Source organism: Pan paniscus, chromosome 3, assembly GCF_029289425.2.
Source record: "Pan paniscus chromosome 3, NHGRI_mPanPan1-v2.0_pri, whole genome shotgun sequence".
NCBI classification, from domain to species: Eukaryota; Metazoa; Chordata; class Mammalia; order Primates; family Hominidae; genus Pan; species Pan paniscus.
The window spans coordinates 152,713,253-152,731,100 of NC_073252.2; the positions used below are offsets into that span (position 1 = coordinate 152,713,253).

At 33.3% G+C, this 17,848-nt stretch overlaps 1 protein-coding gene across 8 annotated transcripts in view; it reads left to right on the forward strand.

Moving 5' to 3' along the window:
- The window catches only part of RBM46 (RNA binding motif protein 46), a 47,624-nt gene that overhangs the window by 18,532 nt on the left and 11,244 nt on the right, over positions 1–17,848 (forward strand). The gene's annotated exons all lie outside the window — the stretch shown is intronic.

A 17,848-nucleotide genomic window follows, 5' to 3' on the forward strand; every position in this document is an offset into this window, starting at 1 on the left:
TTTTTTTGAGAGATGGAGTCTTGCTCTGTCGCCTAGGCTTATGTGCAGTGGCATGATCTTGGCTCACTGCAACCTGTGCCTCCTAGGTTCAGGCGATTCTCCTGCCTCAGCCGCCCGCTTAGCTGGGACTACAGGCGCGTGCCACCATGCCAGGCTAATTTTTTGGCTAATTTTTTGTATTTTTAGTAGAGACAGCGTTTCACTGTGTTAGCTAGGATGGTCTCGATCTCCTGACCTCGTGATCTGCCCGCCTCGGCCTCCCAAAGTGTTGGGATTACAGGCGTGAGCCACCGCACCTGGCCTACATTTAGCTTTTTAAGCATTAACCTGCGGGAAAATTTGGTTTTACTGTAGTGTTCATAACCCTGTTTTATTAATTTATTGTTTTTTTAATGACTAATTCTCAGTTGAAATAAAAATTTTTTGTATAAGTTACAGGATATGTTCATTAAACCAATTTATTATAGAGTGTCCCTGCATCTTTGGTGAAGTCTACATAATGATCTTTTTGAGGGGCAGGGAATAGGGAGTTAGTAAAATCAGTGGGATTTCAGATGGGTCGTGTGTAGACACAGCTTTATGCTCACCAATCTGGAAATTTGTCATTATCACTCATGAAAGACAAAAAGCATTATTAAGAGATGTTTGTGACCATTCTCTTTTTTAATTTCATGTTTTTCAAAAAGTAAATTTTCTTTAAAACGTTTGAAGGATAATTATGAAAGGCTTTGCAAAAGCATAGAAAGATATGCTAACTAAATATTTGACGTTGTGAAGGAAGAAACATAATATCACTATGGTGTTTTCCTACTTTCTGTTTTTTACTGTTAGGTTAGCCTCCCCCCTCCTCCACCCCCCAAAACCTGTTTATTTTTTAATGCGGCTACAGATTTTAGTTGATGATTACTTTGTGTCCCAAATAATATTTATTGGAAGAGTAGTGGTTTCCTGAGAATCAAATAAAAGAGAAAGATCTTTTGAGAGTTATCATTGTTTCTTGATTATAATTGTGAAACTCTTCACTGAAAATTATTTTTTATATGGTTGCAGAACCATAGTACAGAAGCTTACATGTATTTAAAATTCATATTCTCAAGTTTAAGAGAAAATAGTCAAGAAAAACATTCTCAAAAGGGAGAATAATTTTTATATATTGTTTAGGCTTACTTATGTACCATAGCCACTGCCATAGTATTAGAAATTTTTTTTTTTTTTTTTTGAGATGGAGTCTGTCTTTGTCACCCAGACATGGGTGCAGTAGCATGATCTTGGCTCACTGCAACCTGTCTCCTGGATTCAAGCAATTCTCCTGCCTCAGCCTCCTGAGTAGCTGGGATTACAAGGCGCCCACCACCGCGCCCGGCTAATTTTTGTATTTTAAGTAGAGATGGGGTTTCACCATGTTGGCCGGGCTGGTCTTGAACTACTGACCTCAGGCGACCCACCCTCCTCGGCCTCCCAAAGTATATTACAAATATTTTTAATAGATTCTGATTTGGAGATATCAGCAAAACTTGTGGGACTAAAGGTAAGGTTCTGCTTGAAGACACATTTAAGCAGTGTCTTCAATTATTAGTTTGGAGATATTTGGGGATTTAGCATCATTGAAGCTAATAAATTCTTAGTTCTTATTTCTATTGATGCACAAAATAGAAGCCTTCAATTTTACTTTCAATAAAGACCATCTAAGTTAAAGATAAAATTGTTAGGTAGACAGCAAATAATTCAAATTAAGTTTCTTAGAGAAAAATGGGTCTAAATATTATTTTCGAGTGGGACATAATTAGTTGCTGAGCAAGTTTCTCCCAAGGATACTTGTGTCTGATCTACCATGCTAATACTGAAAGATTTTTAAAATTTCTATCCCCCCTCATTCCCTTACACATAAACTTCTAAAATTCTTACAACATAGCCATATTAGTTTAATTTATGGCAAAATTATATGTAGACATTGTTTGCCCATTTCATAAAGAAGATTCAGATTCTCTATGGAAGCAGAGCTTTTAGCTCCCTTATTACCATAGTTATATATAACTATATAACTATATAACATAGTTAAACAAACCGATAGTTCCCTAAGAAAACACCTAATCAGGTACAATATTTTCAACTTAATTATGGTTAATTAGTGATCAAGGTAACATCAATAAATGAAATCCTTAGTGGGCACATGCAGATTGCTTTAGTCATCTATTCCAGATTTTATCAACCTTGTATCAATGCTGATTTTAATAAAAAGTTGAACAATTTGTATTTTATTATTTCCTCAATCTGTATTCAGGCTCAGAACAGTTAATATAATGTAAGCAAAATTCACATATAAACAAAAAGATTAAACAAAACCCTAGGTCCTATTTCGGTGGAGTACGCAAAGCCTGAGGTCTTGTCTATGGACAGTAACACAGAAATCCTTATGGTGCTTGAGTACCTATGTAAGTGAAGATTGTTGAGTTAGAGGCAGGAAAATATATTTAGGCAGCTGAGAAGGAGAAAGAGAATTCAGGGAAGCAGAAGAGCCAGAGATCAGGGGTCTAGGAAACTTTGATCAGAAAACAAATGTCAGCCCTTCAGAGGTCATTAAAGTAGGGCCAGGAGCTGTAGACAGTGAGGAGGTTCTATGTTGCCATATGGCAGGTTAAGAGTAGATCTGAGTGTTGCCATAGCAGTGTTCTGGATCACTTTTTCCCTTCTGTTAATGTTGGAGCCTCTGGGTTTTAAAAGGTTGATGCCTTTCTAGTTACACCTTCTTTTAGTTAAAGGTAATAGGGTTTCATCAAATAGCTCAGAGTTGAGATCAATGGGTGGTAGTGGTGTGTTCTTGACATCCTAGTAAATACTTATGTAGCCCAAGGATTGAATTGTTTTGAAGTCTTGAGAGGTTGTTATTAGTTCCTAGAGTTTCTCAAACGAAGTTCCTTACCTATTAAGTCATCTTTTGGCTCTATTAAAGAATTTGAGAAGTCAAATTTTCTAGAGAATCCATTTAACTACTGTTTTTAAGATATTTTCTTTGGGGATAGTAATTTTTTTAAAGAATTTGCCTCAGTATCCTTATTTTAACCCTTTCAGTTTGATGCTATTTTGGGAATTACTATCCAATCTTAACCTTGATGATCTTTTACTATCATATGTGATATAAAGTCATTTTTTAAATTAATATTTTAGATCTCTTTAAGAGTGTACTTTTAATATCCACACAGTTTTGGTGTTACCATTTCTATTTCCCAAGTTTGAAAAATAAAAGAAAAAAAATTAGGCTTTGCTTAAATGGCAATCATTGCTGTTATGAAAAAAAAAGTATGTCTTTTCAGGGATAACAGGCACCTACATGAGTACTAGAAGTCATGGAGTTTACTTCTGGTGAGCATTTAGTGATCTTACTAGCATCTCAAAAGTTCTTGGTTTACAGGTCCTTAAAATCAATTTTTAAAATATTTAGGTGCTTTTTTTGGTCCTATCTAAAGCAAGCTCTATTTTAAGCAAAATACCCTTAATAAAAGAAAAGCTGGAAGTTGGGGTTAATGCCAAAATAGAACCTTCCTTATCCTTTTTCACTTACTTCAAAATTAGAGACTATCTTCATCTTCATAATGGCAAGGAATGACCTCTCTTATCTCACTGGAAACTCATTACCTAACCAGCAGGATAAGAAATTATGGGCTGGGCGCGGTGGCTCACGCCTGTAATCCCAGCACTTTGGGAGGCTAAGGCGGGCGGATCACTTGAGGTCAGGAGATCGAGACCATCCTGGCGAACACGGTGAAGCCCCGTCTCTACTAAAAATACAGAAAAATTAGCCAGGCGTGGTGGCGGGCGCCTGTAGTCCCAGCTACTCTGGAGGCTGAGGCAGGAGAATGGCGTGAACCCGGGGGGCGGAGCTTGCAGTGAGCCGACATCAAGCCACTGCACTCAGGCCTGGGCAACAGAGCCAGACTATGTCTCAAAAAAAAAAAAAAAAAAAAAAAAAGGAAATTATGTATTTACTGGGTTATTTTTAGGGATCTGTAATCTGTAGGATAGTCAGTGAGTTTAATGGGTAGAATCCTGATATAGTTTGGACATTTGTCCCTGCCAAATCTCATGTTGAAATGTAATCCCCAGTGTTGGAGTTGGGGTCTGGTGGGAGGTGATTGGATCATGGCGGTGGATTTCTCATGAATGGTTTAGCACCATTCCCTTGGTGCTGTCTTCGCAATGGTGAATGATTCCTCACCACATCTGGTTGTTTAAAAGTGTGTAGCACCTTCTTGCTTTCGCTCTCTTGCTCCTGCTCTTGCCATGGGATGTGCCTGCCTCTGCTTCGTCCTCAGCCATGAATAAAAAGTTCCTTGAGGCCTTCCCAGTAGCCTAGCAGATTCTGGCACCATGCTTGTAAAGCTTACAGAACTGTGAGCCAATTAAACCTCTTTTCTGTATAAATTACCCAGTCTCAGGTATTCCTTTATAGCAGTGCAAGAATGATCTAAACCAAATATAGACTGGAAGGTTAAGATTGATAGGTTCTATATTAAATATTTGCTATATGGAGATATCTTGGGTCATTCAGTATCACTTATTTTTAAGTAAGTTTTTTCTATCTTCACAGTCTCGTTATCTGTTTAGTAATAAAGCAAACTATCAAGGCGAATAGTACTTCTCTTTCTAAAAGTCAACTCTGTTTTGAATCTGGGTCTTTCAGTATTGCCACTGCTTTTCTTTGGAGGATTCTTTGCATTGTAGAAGTGGAATAAACAAAATCAAGGAGATCAAGGAACGTCCTGGAAAGTTAGAGTTTTGAAGAAGAAAGTCCTGGAGAATACTTAGTGGAAAGAGGAAGGTAGTCTTATCTGAATTGATAATTCACCTTGTTATATAATTTATTAGCAAATAATTTTAAGCAGGGCATCTCTTCTGTGTTTGTGTAATACTAATACAAGTGGTATTTTTTTCTTACTTGTATGGCTATTGGAAACTTTCTAAAACAGGGATGAAGAACCTGTCACAAACTAACTTGTGCCACTGATTTAATTTCATCAGATTTGTGTACTGTTGTTCTGGACAAAAATGATTAAGGTTGTGTTTTTGTTTTTGTTTTTTTTTTTAAACAGGTCTTTTTTGAAAGCCTCTTACATGCTAAGTGTGCTTTCCTAAGCATTCTGGAGCTAAAGATAAATAAAACATTGTTTTTTTTGTTTAAGGAGTCACAGTCTAGTGATGAAGGCAGATACAGAAATTCTTTGCATAGGTTATTTTGGGAGTAGAAGAGGAAAAAGGTATGCTTCCCTGACCTCAGTTGTAAACCCTTTGCAGAGTTTGTGTCAGAGAGGGGCACAACATGAGCAAAATCCTCTTAGAAAAATAGCATGGTGGTGGTTTAATGGCAGGTAGTTCTGTATATTGTTTGCTTTCATGATTTCAGTGAGACTTAGGAAGAATTAAAGGAGTTGAAAAGATGTAAACATTAGTTAATTAAAATTTCATTAGTCCTGTTTCTTAAAACTTTGCATTTTTTTCTTAGTGCAACTATATTGGATATATCTGCTTTTCCTCTGAGCAAGTATTTTTTTCCCAGATGAATCCATCTTGATTTGTGTGGACCATTTTGTGTGTGAATATTCATTCTTACAATATCTTTTGTACTTACTTATTTCAGTATTCATTTTGTAATGGACTTGTATATTGCTTCTTATATTTGACTTTGAAATGGCATACATCAGTAGAATCTTGCATTTTTTTCTAGTAATTGAATAGTATTTAGTAGATATATATTCTAAGCATGATAGTCGCTGTTAGCTTATCCTTTTATTCAGATGAAGCTTTTATTTCTGTTATCACTTGTAAATTTGTTGAAAGTTACACTTTTGTGAAAGTATACTATTGTGAGAAGTTTTAATCTGAAAAATATTTGGTGCTTTTTTTCTTATGAGCTATTATTATTTCCAGATTGATGGGCAGAAATGCAAAAATAAAAAATAATTTCAGATAAAAATATTCCAAACCATTGCTTTGAAATAAAGAGAAACTTTCTCCAGGTTTTTTTAACTTAAGAAATAATTCTAGGAGGCATTTAAGCCAAATATGAAATAATTATTCTATGATATTATAATGGAGTTATAAATTATAAATAGAAGAAAAATAATACTTTTCAGAATTTTTTTTCGAGTTTTAACTACAGCTCTAACTTGGATGATACTATTCAAACTCATATTTTAAAGAACAAAGGTAATTTGCAAAATTTCTTTTAAAATTCACCTACTTAAATGAGAAATAGGCATCAGGATCGACATTTTACACATTTGTTTTCATATGACCAAGTGGTGACCAAAATTCCATTAACTCAACTATGTGTCTTTGACCCTCTGAGAGGGCTTAGTCCTCATGAAAATGTATTTGTATTACTCTTGAAATTTACTTTTTTTTTTCTGAAAGACCATTTAAATGAACATTTAGCATTACTTATAATTCTCATCTTACTAACACTTGTATTAATGCACCATATATATTATGGAGTTAGTACAGTGAGAGAAGCAGCTTAATAGAATGATTACTAGAATAAAAGTATAAGAATTGAGAATCCTTTCTCAGCCATCGACAAACTGTGTGACCTTAGAATGGCAAATGAATTGTTTAGTCATTGGACTTCAATGTCCTCAGATCTAAAATATCAGGATTTTATTTAGTAAGTTTTAAGGAATCTTTTTTCTAAAAAGATTATGGTTTCATTTAAAATATGGTCAAAATCCTATGTAGAACCAAAAATAATACTTTAAAATATTTTATGTCTGCAGAGATACATATTTGAGTACAAGTAGTTTAAAACCAACAGCTGCTTTTGCAAGAAATAATCCATCAGTTTAATATCCCTTCCTTTATAGAATTCAAAGCTTATGCCCCCCTACTTCACAGCAGAACAGCTGGACAAAAAAATAAACAAATAAAAGATTCAGTCAGTCAAATTTTATTTGCATGATGACAACTAATTGTTTTTCAGTTATTTTCTTCTCTGAATTTGCTAATCAATTACTATAGCCAAAACCAAGGTTTTTATAAAACAAGTCAACTACTTAAAAGTTTGGAAACTAAATTTTCTTTTTGTAACAGAGGATCTAGGAAAATAATGATGTGTATCAAAACATGCCATGTGGGGAGTATCTGTCCCATAGGTTTATTAACTGATGAAGGTGATCCTTATTATTTTATTTACTTCATAAGTCTATTTGATCATGCTTGATTCTTTACCCTATAACTTCTTAATGTCTTTGGTTAATACAGTCCTAAAATACTCCTTCTAATAAACTAGTTTTAATAGCAGCTACTGCTGTATTAATCTAATGTCTGATCTTATTTAATTCATATTTTAAAAAATGGTTTTAAAAATTTCCCTTTATATCAGATGCCATTAGCAATTGTGTGTATATGTTAAATATACACACAATTTAATGTTAGTAGCAGTTCATAATTTTGCCACATGATGTCCCTAAATACATATTTTTAAGGTAGCAGTTCATAATTTTGCCACATGATGTCCCTAAATACGTATTTTTAATGTGGCTTTAAAAGGAAATTTAATGTTACATTGATTTGTAGCTCCTCTTTGTCTTACCTTTCTTTTTTTTTTAGAATCAGAAAAATCTCTGTGAAATGCTCTCTACTTAGTCTTCTTCAGCCTATCATGCCCTTATCTCTGCTTCCTGTTTAATATTTAGTAGACAATAATTTTTTATGCTGTAGCAGTGTAATTAAGTGAATGGACTCATGAATAAGGAGATAGAAGATGTAGAATGATGGTTTCACTATGGCGAATTTATTTTATGCTTTTAACTACTTTAAAATTCAGTGTTTCTTCCAGGCCTTTTAGGTAAAATCAAACATAGTATCTGCCCTTACTAGTTAATATCTGATATATCATCAATCCCAGAGCATTTCTTCCTCTTTCCAAGACCTGGTAGTACCTTACCTCCAAGAATGGTTCACTTTCCAGTGAAGCTTCAAAACAGAAGAACAATAATTAAAAACCTTAGTATCCCCAAATAATTAGAAACTTTAAATCACCAGAATATTAATAACTCCTTGGATTTTCATGCTCCTTAAGTGATAGTATTTGGTTAGAGATGTATTAATGATATGCGGGTCCTTATTTGTCTCATATATAGCAAGTAACATTTGAGCTATAAGAATGGCCTGCATATGAAATTTTATGTACACAATAGTTCATATTTTAAGAAAATAATTTGGGTAACTAAATAAATTTAGTTTGCCTATACATTGCTTTGATTCAGTAAATATAATCTTTGTACTACACTAATAGTATTATCAGCTCTACTATAATTATGTTTATAACTTTGGATTAAAAAGTATTTAAGAGTACAATTATCAGAAAACATCAATCTCTTAAACAGTTGTATTGCCTGATAATTTGGTTTGTGTACTTTGTTACTATTCTTGTGTGTTTAAACAGTATACCTTGATTTCTGTACACAAATTCAAGGGATTGGCACTTATTTAAATAAAAATGTAAACCATGATATAAAACTCCACCTTTTTATAGAGTAGATAAATCTTTGTTGACCTATGCTTTACTTTTTCTTTTGTGCAATTTGATTGTCCTTCCATTATGTAGTCTAAGGTTGTTTTTATTAGAGTTACTTTTTTTCTTTGTACTTTTCTTTAATCCTGTTTTGTATGTGGATTTTTGTAAGACCGAAGCCCATTTACTTAATTTTTTTCTTGTTAACTTTGTTTCAGCAATACATAGTTCCAGTCTGCTTGTTTACTGGCCAGAGTTAACTTTGTTTCAGCAATACATAGTTCCAGTCTGCTTGTTTACTGGCCAGATTATGGGGTAAATGAATACCCACAAAATTTGCAGCATATGTGCCATGTATGTGGACGGCTTTTTTTTTTCTGCTGCTGCCCAGTTAATTTTTGGTCCAAGGGTGACCAAATCTGTAGTTACGAATTTATGAAAGTATTGGATAATTTGGGGCACAGAATTTATAAGGTTCCAGGTGAGCCATTATCAATCTTTGGAAAACAGGTTAAGATTCTGTTCTGCACTATAAATAATTCAAGCAGTGAAATGCTTGTTAATTTAAAGGCATTTCACTTGTATATATGTGTGTACATGTGTTTCCTTGAGAGAATAAGAATCCCTTAAGGGATTCCTTGGTGTGAACTTAGGTGTGTGTATCAAGTATAGAAATAGTGATTATACCAGAACATTGAAAGATTATTTCTTTTCACTTAAGAATTAAAGGGAAAGAGGCAATACTAAGCAAAAATATGATTGCTTTCACTGTGAAGGCACTCACTTAGTTTCGGAGAGGGATTTACAAATGAGATAGTAATGATTTTCTCTTTATTTCTTAATATTTTCCCAATTTTACTTAGTAGATAGACTTAAGATTTTTAAGTTATTGTATTGAAATACATATATGTATGTGTGACTCTTCTATTTCTCACTAATATACTAGTGTTCTAAAACTCACTTTTATTGATTTTTTTATATCTTTACATTTTATTTTCTTATTTATGTATTTTTTTATTGTGATTTATGCTCCAGGCAGGGTGTTGCTACATTAGCTAATGTGGCTTAGGAGAAGGATGGACAGGGTTTTCATCAATCCTCTGAGGCCTTGGAAAGCAGCTTGATGATATCAGATGCTCTTATTTGAATTGATATATTGGAGAATTATTTCATTGCCTTTAGATTTAATCAGAATTTTTCTGTAATGATTTTTAATTTTAGTTTTTTAATTCTGAAATTATTTATAATGAGTTTTCTATGACAAAAACTTGTATAATCAACTCCCAAATATTTAGATAGGAGGCATGAAAAATGGAAAGGAAATAATCTGAATACAGTTAGCTTACTTGTTTATCCTAGAATGCTCTTTAAATATATAGTATATTGATTCTAGAAATTTACACAAATTCAATACAAAACCCAGCTTAGGAAAAGTTGGAAAGATGTTCAATTTCTCCTCCACTCAATTTCTTATCCTGCAGAGATGACATTGTTTCATACTGATGCAGTGCACTTACCTAAGTATTACATTAGTCTGCCCTCTGTTTTTTCTTCATGGTTTTTACTGGTAAGGGTAGGTTGTTCACTTTCATTCCTGCCTCATTCCACAAAAGATTTGAGGTGGCTCCTTAAAAATATGTAAAATACAAAAGGATTCAGATTTTAAATTGGAGAAATTGAGACAATTGGAAATTATGATTAGGAAAATAAAGCCAAGCAAAACCAAACAATAGGTTGTTTAGGGATAGACGATTATGAGGTAAAACCATAAAAATGCCAGGGAATTACTAACATTTAAAAGTTACTACTTGGAGGGAGAAATTGGAAAGGACTCAAAGGGACTTCTGAGGTACTGGTAATTTCCTATTTCTAAACCTGGGTGGTGAGTACATGTTTTCCTTTTTTTAATTATGTAAGGCATACACATCTATACTGTATATATTTCTCTGTTTCTGTATTTCATTATTGGGAAAAAATGAAAGCCAGCCAAGGGTGAGAACTTGTGTTATTTTGTCAAAATTGGAATAAGAGTCTTTCTACTCTAGAGAGTCTCAAATTAATATAACTCAAGGTAAAATAGGAAAGTTACATAGTATCAAGACTAAATAATTTTATTCTACTCAGACTATATTTGGAATGTTTTGGTTGCTTATGGGCACCACAATTTAATTCAACCTTGACAACTAGGGTGAGCTTGGAAACGCCATAATATGTAATAGGACAGTGAACAACTGAAATATTTGGAGCTGTTTAGTGTGTAAATACTAATACTCACAGAGGAAATGTGATTGCAGTTTTCAAATGTTTGAAGTGCTCGCACGTGGAAAAAAGACTTCAGTCTTTATCTTTGGAGCTCTAGGCAGTGGAATTAAGTCTAAAAGAGCAAAGTTTTAAGGAGGTAGATTATGGCTTAATATAAGTCAGAACTATCTAAGCCTTTCAGCTGCTAAAAATTCTCTCAGTACAAAACAACAAACAAATAATTTTTTAACATTTATTTTAAATCCATGAAATATATGGGGGAAGGAAAGAGTCTTTACTATTGTAACTCAGAATTATGTTCCCTGATACCACTTGGAATATAATGGCCTTGCCATTTTCAAGCCCTCTGAGAAATTTACTTTTTAATTTACTTTTTGCAAACTGATTAAGAAAGTTTGATTTGGGAATTTTTATTCTCGTAAGAATATCCCTTTTGCTTACTATTCATTCCTTTAGGCTTCTCATGTTTAGTTTATTAACTGGCAGATGGCTGATTGTTAAACCTTGTTAAAATGTGTTCCTTCAACAAATACTTACCTAAGGCTGTTTTGTGTAAAGTTATGAGGATCACTGTAGTGAATTAGACACAGTTGCTGCTTTCATAGACCTTACATTCTATTGAGACCAATATTCAGTTAGAGTTCTGATGAATGCTCTGAAGTAGTACGGGGTGTTATGAGAACATACAATTGGATGACCTGACCTAAACTGGTATTGGGGTCTGGAAATGGTACATTGCACTTTAGAAAGAATTTCAGGAAAAGGAAATTAAGTACTATGGCACAGCATATAGGCAACATAGGAAAAACGAGTATGGCATTTCGAGCCAGATTTCCTGGGTTCACATTCTAGCTTCATTACTTACTTGGGAAAGTTACTTAACTTCTCTGTCCTTCAGTTTCATCATTTGTAAAATAGGAATGATGATAACAGTATCTCATAGGGTAATTACATGTATTAAATGAGTTACAATTATAAAGGGCCCAGAACATTCCCTTTTATATATATTAAGTACCATGTAAATAGTGAAGAATAATTATTCAGAAAACGAATCCAAGATACTAGTTTCCAATCATATGTAATATAAATATTAGAAATAATAATAGTTAAGATTCTTTGAACAGTTACTACGTGTTAGATTTTGTGCTAAATGCCTTTATATGATGTCTTAGTCTCACAGTTTTTTGTGGTAGATAGGATATGTGTGTGTGTGTGTGTCTCTCTGTGTGTGTGTGTGTGTCTGTGTGTGTGTGTGTGTCTGTCTGTGTGTGTGTGTGTGTGTGTGATGGAGTTTCGCTGTGTCACCCAGGCTGGAGTGCAGTGGTGCGATCTTGGCTCATTGCAACATCCGCCTCCCGGGTTCAAGTGATTCTCCTGCCTCAGCCTCCCGAGTAGCTGGGATTACAGGCATGTACTGCGATGCCTGGCTAATTTTCATATTTTTAGTAGAGACGGGGTTTCCCTGTGTTGGCCAGGCTGGTCACTAATTCCTGACCTCAAGTGATCCGACTGCCTCTTCCTCCCAAAGTGCTAGGATTACAGGCATGAATGAGCACGCCTGGCCTGTTGTAGATAGGATTTTAATATTGACACTTCTTTACTTTTTTTTTTTTTAACAAACAGGCTTCAGTATGTTAAATAATTTGCCCAAGATCCTAGTTAGCATAAGAGGCTGTGCTCTTAACTGCCATCCTTTGTAAATTCACATGATTCCAATGAAAAACTGGTTTTTGTCTAATATTAAACATTTGATAACAGACAGTGGACTTGTGAAATATTATTGGCAAATTATGTTTCTGTAAGTTAAAATACAATGAGATGGGCTTTCAGTCCTGCCTTACCTTTTTTCCAGAGACTATTTTGGCTTTAGGAAACCTACAGGCCCATGTACCAGAACCCACTCCATTGTAATGTTGACCTGAGACATCTGGTTGAATTCTGAGTTATTCTGAGTTAGAAAAATCTTGTAAACATATCTTGTTTACAAGGTAGCTTCATGATTTTTAAATTTACCCTAGGATCAGTATTGCCAGCCAATGAATGGCATGTGTCAAGGTGGCAGATGATATATGTCTTTCCCCCATCCAGATTCTAGACAGAATGTCAAACAGGCAAAGTTTGTTTGTATCTATTTCCTGGTCCCCTGTTACTTGGTACTCATTTTACTCTGATTATATTCAAAACATCCCAATACATAGTTTAGCCATATAATTTATCAGTCCAAATAGGTTTATGCTTTTTCATTGTTACTTCCTTAGTCAGGAACCTATCATGGCTTGCTATTGTAGTATAATCAAATACTCTGAACTCCACATTCTCCTGTTCAGAATGCTGTACTGTTTGGCCCCACTTAACCTAACCATAGCCATACATTTCCTGCTGTGATCATCTGAATTTGCCATGCTCATTGGTAGGTCTAGGCCTTTCCCATTGCTGTGCACTGTGCTTAGAATATTCTGCTTATCCTTATATACTTTTATATTAAGCTTTTATTGGACATAGTAACCCAAAATGACTTTTTCTTTATGATATTACTCAATAATTTTTATATTTTTTATTTACTCAAAATTTTTCATCCATCAGTGTGTATAAACCCAGTGGACTGTATGATTTGTTGTTATTCCCTGCATTATATGGGTGAGTACTGTCTCCTTTAGTACTCAGCATATGGTGCTTTCCAAATAATTTAAAGCAATCTACATGCTATAAAGTTAAAAGATAAAGATTCCAAGGAAAGATACATTTCGGCTGTGCTTTGAGCAGAAAGAAGAAAGGATTGGGAAAGAAATATATGAGATAGGAAGTTGACAGGTATAAACACAGGCATGGTTAAATTATGAATGGTGGTTAATGGGCTGAAATATCTGTGTATATGTCACCAAAGTAAAAATTATCAGTATATAATTTTTAACATGCTAATGTTGGAGGTTTCAAAATAGTAGAAACCCCTGAAATATAGACAAGGGCCTATGGATGATTTTATATTGGATATGTGTATATTATATATATGTATATAAATTTGTATAGTGGAATAGGAGATTAAGGTTGTAATTGTTATTTTTAAACCCTCTGAGAAAACCTTTGTGTTTATATCAACCAAATATAATATAGAATATAATGATTTATGTGCAATTTTTAAATTTCTTTTAAAATTCATTATATAGTCCACAGTTATATCTAGCATAATCTATAACGTTTGATCAAGGCTTCACAAATAGGAAATATCAGTCGCTTATTGTATGTTATTTCTAATCTTAGTTTATTACTAGCATTATACTTTTATATTCTTCTACACAGGTGTAGACTGAGAAGATGGTGGTGTTCCTTTCAGTTTAGTTTCCTAAAGATAGGAAAAAAGCTTGAAAATTCCAGGTGCTCATATAGTAGGCTTATTTGGAATACACCGGAATCCTGTGCACTCAGTTATTTTCTGTCTTCAAAAGAAGAAATAGTATGACATATCTGAGAGTCTGAAAATAATTTTTATCTTTCATATCATTTACTTTAAAATTTATACGGAATTTTCTGTCAAACTAAAGACCAGTAAAATCTTCTTCAAAGATATAGAATATGCTTTTGTAATTAGTTTTCAGTGACATTTTAAACTTCATCACATCTTTGTAGAACAAGTCATCTATCTACAGTGTTATGTTTTCTTGAAAATAATGAAAATTAGGAGCCTACTTAGATTTTTACTTAGTTTTCCCTTATTTTGGCCCTTATACCTGCATAACTTATAGAAAACTAAATATGAAACATTTAATGATTCCCATTTTACAGAGAGGTGGTAAAGATCCTGACTCTGGTCTCTGAAGTTTAATTTATCCTATTCTTATTCTCCACTTTTTGACATGCCTTTTCTTTCCCCTAGTCTCTTTCTTATTGTCTTGCCTACTAAATAATCACTTTTGAAATAATTTCTCAGAATATATTCATTAACAGTTGTTGCTTTTTAAAAAGGAATGACACAAATAAGATGGTAAATTAAATTGGGTGAAAGACCAGTAAGTAGCAACCTTGCATTTGACAGGAAATTGAGACTCTGCTAAGTTTTTGCTTTTGTTGTGAGAATGATCACCATCTCTTCTATATGCCGACAGAAATTTAATTCTTATACATTGGTAATTTAAATCCCAGCATTTTTCCTGTTAAATTTGATTTCATTCAAACCAAAGATTAACAAAGCTAATTCTAAAACTCCAGGTGGTAGATAGTGAAGGCCATTATGAAGAAAAGAATTGTTCTGTATTTAATAATATTTCTATATAGCATCTGTATTGAAAATCATTATAGTTTTTAAATTAGTCTGAATCACATATGCTCTATTTTGGTAGTAACTATAAAGTGATTTTATATTTTATCATAATTATACATTATCAACTTCTCCTTTATATATATCACTGGCAGGTTTTTATCCCCTCCCCCCCTCTTTTTTTTTAAACTCCTTAAGCTATAACATTACATACAAACAGAAAAGTGCACAAATAATGAGTGTAAATTCAGTAAATTACCATGAGGGACTATGTCGGTATAACTCACCACCGAGGTAAAGACATAAAATATCAACACTCCAAAATACTCTTTTGTATTTTCTCCAGACATTACTTTCCTTCCTGCTCAAAGGAGGCCACTCCTCTGACTTATTCTATGTATTTTTGAAACTTATATAACATTTTATGTCATCTTGTCTGGCTTCTTTTAACATTATGTTTGTGGATTGATTCATACTGTTTCAGGTAGCAGTACTGTTCATTTGCTGTCATTGATACCTCTGTTTCATCGGAGTGTTGTATATAACTTGCTGTCTTTGTTGATGAAAATATAAAGAACTATCAGTTTGGAGCTGTTTGAATAATGACACTCTAAAGATTCTTGAACATAGTGTTTTTGGTGCTCATTTGCACACATTCCTGTTGAATATATAGGAGTGAAAGTGGTGGGTCATGTTTTTTAAACTGTAGTAAATAGGGCCAAATAATTTTCCAAAGTAAGTATACTGATTTACACTTTACTAGCAGTAAATGGGAGTTCCAGTTATTTCACATTCTTGCCAACACTTAGATATCAGTCTTTTACATTTTGGATATTCTGATTAGTGTATATTTCTTACTGAGATTGTAATTTTTATATGATGATAACTTACGATATTGATCATCTTAGGATTATAGGGCATTACACTATTGTATTGGTGAAGTATCTTTCTTGTTCAAGTCTTGCTCCTTCATTTTATTGGTTTGTCTGTTTTTTATTACTTAATATAGAAGTCCTTTATTGAATATATTTTTAAAATATCTTGTTCTACTCTATGACTTACCTGTTTATTCAGGTATGTTTTGAAACATAGAAGTTCTTAATTTTAATATGATTCAATTGATCAATCTTACTAGTGCCATTTGCATCCTGCTTAGAAAACCTTTACTCACCACAGGGTCATGAAATATTTTCTTTATTATCTTTTAGAAACTTCATATCATCTAAATTTAGTGACAATGCGAAGTATCAGAGTCTGCCCCGCTCATATGAATATTCACTTAACCAACACCATTTTTTGAAGACTTGCCATTTTCCCATGACTCTGCAGTGCCACCTTAATGTAAATCAAGTATGTGTATATACACTGCCTTCTAATACGCACACACATATGTGACTCATTCTGGATATTAACATTCTATTCCATTGATCTGTTTGTTTTTGCACCAATACCATATTGTCTTAATTCTGTAACTTTATATTGTGTAAATAATATTTTCTCACTTATTTTTTCTTCTTCACAATTATCTTGACTTTTCTCAGCCCTTGAGTTTCCATATGAATTTTAGAATCAGTTTGTAACTTTATATCCAAGACCAAAATCCTAATGGGATTTTGATTGGAACGGAATTGAATCTGTAGATCAGTTTGGGAACAATAACATTTTTATAGTATTGGGTCTTCTGATCCATGAACATGATACCTCTCTTCATTTACCTAGGCTTTTAAAAACTTTGCTCTCTCAGTAGTTTACTGTTTAAATATCTTCTACATCTTTCTCCAGACTTATACCTAGTGTTTTTCATAATGTCATCATAAAAAATAACTTATATTAATTTCAGTTTCTAATTGTTCCTGCTTTATGTGAAAACGATTTATTTTTTAATATATTGGGTAAAACTACTTATTTGTGTCAAATAGTTTGACTCTACAGTAATTTTTCTGCATACACTTTTATCAACTAAATGTAAAGATCTTTTTCTTCCTTTCCATCCTTTATACACATATTTTTTTTTTCTCTTGCCTTACTGCACTGGCTAGAACTACTTTTTCAACATTGAATACAAATTATGATAAAAACCATCCTTGTAAACTTTCAGTATTTCTCCACTAAGATATGATGTGTGTTATAGCTTTTATTATAGAAGTCCTTTATCACTTAAGATACTCTCTTTTATTCCTGCTTTGTATGAGTTTTTATCATGAATGGGTCATGAATTTTGTCAAATACTTTTTTGCATCTAGTTAATTACATCATTTTTGTCTTCTTTTAATGCAATAAGTTGCATTGATTGATATTTGAATGTTACATGAATCTTATTTCCGAAGTAAACTCAATTTGGTCATGGTACATTATACATTATACTTTTTATATATTGCTAAAATTCATTTGTTTTATTTTTTAGGATTTTTACATCTGTGTTCATTAGTGAGATTGACTCATTCTTTTCCTCATAAAAATAGTTGGGAAATGTTTTAAATTTCACTGTTCTCTGTAAGAATTTATATAAGATTGGTGTTACATCGTTTTTGAATATGTGGAATATTATTTAAGAGGCCATCTTAGAGTTTTTAGCCCCTCTTTTATTAAGGTTACAAATATCTCTCCTAAGTATGGTTAGAGCTGCATTCCATACATTTGGTTTTTCTCTTTATTTTCTTTTTCTTTTTTTTTTTTTTTTTGACGAGTCTCATTCTGTCGCCCAGGCTGGAGTGCAGTGGCGTGATCTTGGCTCACTGTAACCTCCGCCTCCTGGATTCAAGCAATTCTCTTGCCTCAGCCTCCCGAGTAGCTGGGATTACAGGTGCGCACACCACACCCGGCTGATT